The sequence below is a fragment of the Capra hircus genome, chromosome 20 (assembly GCF_001704415.2).
Source record: "Capra hircus breed San Clemente chromosome 20, ASM170441v1, whole genome shotgun sequence".
NCBI classification, from domain to species: domain Eukaryota; kingdom Metazoa; phylum Chordata; class Mammalia; order Artiodactyla; family Bovidae; genus Capra; species Capra hircus.
The window spans coordinates 28842772-28848294 of NC_030827.1; the positions used below are offsets into that span (position 1 = coordinate 28842772).

A 5523-nucleotide genomic window follows, 5' to 3' on the forward strand; every position below is an offset into this window, starting at 1 on the left:
TCATATAACAAAAATTTTTTACAACTTATATAGAAATACAAAAAATCACACATAGCCAAAGCAATCTTGAGAAAGAAAATGGAGCTGGAGGAATCAGGCTCCCTGACTTCAGACTATAATACAAAGCTCCAGTAATCAAGACAGTATGGTACTGGCACATTACCAAAAAAATGGATGAATGGAACCGTATAGAGAGCCCATAGATAAACCCACATACCTAATCTGTGACAAAGAATGCAAGAATATACGATAGAGAAAAGACAGTCTCACCAATGAGTGGTGCTGGGAAAACTGGATAGCTATATGTAAAAGAATGAAATTAGAACACTCTCTAACACCACACACACACACACACACACACACACACACACACACACACACAAACCTCAGAATGGATTAAAGACATAAAAGTAAGTCCAGACACTAAAACTCTTAGAGGAAAACATAGGCATAACACTCTCTGACATAAACTGCAGCAAGATCTTCTGTAACCCATGTCCTGGAGTAATGAAAATAAAAACAAAAATAAACAAAAGCGACCTAATTAAACTTAAAAGTTTTTTTTTAGAACAAAAGGAACTATAAACAAAACAAAAAGACAATCTTCAGAATGAGAAAAAATATTTGCAAATGAGGCAACTGATGAAAGATTAATCTCTAAAATATACAAACAGCGCATGCAGCTCAATAATAAAAAGAACAACCTGGTGAAAAAAGGCAGAAGACCTAAATAGATATTTCACCAAAGAAGACACACAGATTGAAAACAAACACATGAAAAGATTCTCAATATCACTAATTATTAGAGAGTTGCAAATAAAAAAAAAAATGAGGTATCACCTCACACCGATCAGAATGGCTGTCATCAAAAAATCTATAAGCAATAAAAGCTAGAGAGGATGTGGAGAAAAGGGAACCCTCTTACACTGTTGGTGAGAATATAAATTTGTGTGGCCACTATGGTAGACAGCATAGAGATTCTTCAAAAAGTTAAAAATAGAACTACCATACCACCCACCAGTTCCACTCTTTGACATCTATACAGAGAAACAAAACTCACTAATTTGAAGAAATATATGCACCTCTTTGTTCATCACAGTGGTTTATAGTTGCCAAAACTTGGAGGCCACCTAAGTGTTCATTGGTAGGTGAATGGATGAAGAAGATGCTGTTAATATATGAAATGGAATATTAGTCATGAGAAAGAATGCAATCTTTCCATTTACAACAACATAGATGGATTGAGAATGTATTAAGCAAAGTGAAATAAGTCAGACAGAGAAAGACAAATCCTGCATAATTTCACTTGTATGTGGAACATAAAACAAATTAACAAACAAAAGAAAGCAGAAAAAGACACATAGATACAGGTAACAAACTGGTGGGTTGCCAGAAGAGAGGTGGGTGGAGGAATGGATAAGATTGGCAAAGGAGATTAATAAGTATAAACTTTTGCACAGCACAGCATTTACACTCAATTGTGTCTGGTTCTTTGTGACCCCGTTGACTATACAGTCCATGGAATTCTCCAGGCCAGAATAAGGGAGTGGGTAGCCTTTCCCTTCTCCAGGGGATCTTCCTAACCCAAGAATTGAACCCAAGTCTCCTGCATTACAGCCAGATTTTTTACCAGCTACAACATGGGGAAGCCCATAAATACTGTAGTGGGTAGCCTATCCATTCTCCAGCATATCTTCCCAACCCAGGAATCGAACCAGGGTCTCCTGCATTGCAGGTGGATTCTTTACCAACTGAGCTATCAGGGAAGCCCAGTACAAACTTCTAGTCATATAATAAATAAGTCCTGGGGAGGTAATGTACAGCACAGGGAATAAAATCAACAATAATTTAAAACTTCGTATGGTGATAGACAATTACTAGACTTATGGAGGTCATTTCATAATGTGTATGTGTTGAACAACTATGTTGTACACCTGCAACAAATATTATAGTCAGTTATATAGTCAGTTGAAAAAAGAAGGAAAAGAAAGTTCTTGTTCAGATTTCTAATCATATTGCCTTACCTTATGCTGTGGGGCCTAAAACCTTACAGTTTTCTTTTGGCAAAATCGTGGCATTCACTTCTAAGTTCAGTTGCTGTTGATCTAAAGATGAGCCAAAGCTGGGAAAATCATTGTTTTTCCCTTGAATTTTTCTTAGTTTAACCTAAAATATAATTTTGTTTTCTTCTCTGATGTCAAGACATGACCAGTAGTACCATAGTACTAGTAGTTTCCCTAGTAATGAAAAATACCTTTAAAATATCAACTTTCCTAGTGGGAAGCTGGACTTCCCTGGTGGATCAGACAGTAAAGAATCTGCCTACCTTTCAGGAAACCTGGGTTCGATCCCTGGGTGGGGAATATCCCCTGGAGAAAGGCCTGGCAACCGACTCCAGTATTCCTGCCTGGGAAATCCCCATGGACAGAGGAGCCTGGTGGGCTGCAGTCCATGGGGCTGCAAGAATCAGACACGAATGAGTGAATAAAATATCAATAGTCTTCACTAACTGAAGAGCAGATAGTCCTTCTCTGGAGCACTAGAGGCCTCAGTGTTATCCTAAGCATGTGATCTTTACATGGAAACCTTTAGATTTTTTCTGGGTCACTCTTCTCCAGCTGAGTATGCTTTGGGAATATAAAGCTGAAAATAAGCATGGTTATCTTAGAAAGCAGTGATTTTATTCAAAGATTTATGAAAAGGGCTAGTAATTTAACTTGTAGGTAGCTGAAGCCATCTTTACTTCAAAAGAAGCATTGATATATTAAGGAGAAGAATACAAAATTTGCAAGCATTTTTAAAGGTTATACTGGGACTTTAAATATTTCAAATTTTAGATGGCACCTTTGTGTTGTGCCCACAGGCTCCCTGAAGGCTGTATTAAATTTTCTAGGCCATGAACTCAATGGAAAACTTAGCAGGATTATCTCAGGTGCTTCTTGATTAAAAAGCAATAATAATCTGGCTATTTGCATCTTGCATTCTTCATCCTAGTTTTTTTTTTTTTAAAGTAGCAAAGCATTTTAATCCATTCATTCTAAAAATAACAGAGACATTTTATATCAGGTGTAACCTACTTGAAAAGTCTCCTGCAGATGAGAGAGTCAGACTGCAGATTACAGAGCCAGACATTCAAGTTCAAGGTACAGTTTGGGAAAAGACCATCATAGGGGAGGTTTTCCTCCTTTCTGCTCATAAACATAAGTTGTTAGCTTAAAAAGAAAACCTCAGACAGAAGGAGAAAGCTTTCTCTCTATATAGCCTCTTTATTTTACATCTGTCTGTAATGTTTGAAGGCAAAACAGATAATTAGAAAACCAACCTCCCAAGCAGGTACGAGGATCTGAGCTGGACTCCTGGGACTACAGACTGGTTTAGTTCTATTTCTACCAATACTGTGATGTGTGGTACTATGGTTCTTGTTTTAGTTACAAGAGGTTTTAGGAATGAATGCCCACACACAATTAATAATAGCTTATCTACACATAACTCTGCAGCACGATACCAACAACAGGAGTATTTTAAAGCAGGGTGGAGAATAAAGCAGACACTACTACAACTGAAGATTTCCTTTTTTCTTTCCCTCTTTTCTCAATGAGAATTCAGTTCAAAAATGAGGCTCCAGAATGCTCCTGTGGCCCTTTGGCCCACAACACTCCTTGGGAGCCTCATAGGCTTTGGTGATGTATCCTTCTCAGATGAGGAAATTATAGATTTTCTGGGTTTTGCTCACATCTATCATGATGAGTGCTCTTGCCTGTGCCAGTTTCAAGCCCCCTTGCTTGTTACATTTGTTCAACAGAGCAGATGTGTATTCTAAATAGGCTCCTGGGACCAACCTCACCATCTGACAGAGCTCCTTTTCTTTCTCACTCAACTTCTCTGTGCCAGGGAGGCCACTGAGTTTCAAGGGCAGTACACTTCATCTGTCAGAATTTGAAGTCATTCGAACAGAAGGACTCAAGCCAGGATCAATGTCAGCCTGCTGGCGGAGACACTGCTGGCAGGCACTGCTGTCCTGGATGCACTGGAGGACCTTGGAGCTCATTCTGCATTTGAAGGGTTCCTCTTCTTGAGTCTTCTTGTGATTGTAGGTTCTGGAGCTACAAAAATTGGTAATGCCTGCTGTCCTGTATTCCTGGAGCCTTTGATTTCCCTTCGGAGTTCAAATTCCAATGCTTAGCTTTCAATGAACTTGTCAGGCTCCACCGGCCTCACTATCCTTGCAAATCACCTCATTTTTTCATAAAGATCTTGGACTTCCTTGGGATATCGTCGTTCCATTAACTGAAACTTCCTAAGATTGATTAATTTGTGGTCTCATAATTTTTTTTTTCATCTTTGTCCTCCTTTAACCTGGAATGATAGATATCTACTACAGCCATCTTCAGAGCATGTAAAATGTCCCAGTCATCTTTGACAAAATGAGTATCTCTCAAGTCCCACTTCACATAATTGTCAAACTGCTCTATGAAATCTGCTTGAGCTGGCATGTATCCCGCCATGTCCTGAGAAAGCAAGGAGTCAAAGGTAGGTCGAGGGTCGTCTGCAGTGTGAGATGGAATGGCAGTGTCAGCAGTTTTTAGTGTCAGCAGTTTTTGCCTCCTCCGCTTGCTTCAGGTTCAGCAGGGTAGATGTGAACAGAGGGTTATTGATGAAATGGTTCATATAGTGCTTCTCACACTCCTCTTTGGTCTTGGTGCACATCTGATTGGTTACACCCTACCAATTTCCAAAGCCACAGTCCATCACAGATTGTAAAAGGGCCATTTCTTCTTGAGAAGTCCAGCTAGGGTCAAGAAGAGGAACATCTGAGGTCATTATTTCATAAGTATGATCACTTTGATGTTTCTTGTACTCAAATCCTGAAGTGAAACACGGTAAGCAGAGGAAAAAAGGGAACTGCACACTTGATATAAAGCTCTATGAGGTAGGAGGAGCAGCCTCGGCAAAGTGGCTTATCAGAGGGATCATTGCTAAAGGAACCCAAACTGTCCATTCCCCAGATGGCAAAGACTGTTGCTTTGATCTTCTTTAATCTGAGCTGCTTCAAGGAGATTTCAGAACCTCACTGCTTCCCTCTCCTCTGCCCATCCTAGTTTTAAGTAGATAAAGAGCTCCCTGTTTCTTCTCTGACAAAGTCAACATTTCCTTTGTTTTCTTCTAGTGGTATGACCAAAGGCTAGTGTGGGAGAATCCTAGAGTCTGATTACTGTGGGCTACAGGCGCAACTCAAGTAATTTTCCATTTCTAATTGGTAGCCCAGGAATTCACATTAGGAAAAACCCAGCAGGCGTTAATAATTCCTCCCAGGGATCTAGTATACAAATGCTTACTAAGGATTTTAATGTTGTTTACTTTAAAGTTTCTTGTCTCTTTTCTTTGAGTACCCCTCCAGCAATCTATTAAGAAACTATATTTAAGTATATTTACTTTATTTCTAAAATTTCCAAAAACTATCTCCTAAATAGATCTTTGCATTAAAATTCTTATTTTTCTTCCATAATGGATTATAACCATGTG

At 39.0% G+C, this 5523-nt stretch overlaps 1 pseudogene; it reads right to left on the reverse strand.

Moving 5' to 3' along the window:
- Positions 4180–4999, reverse strand: LOC102186158 (annotated as a pseudogene).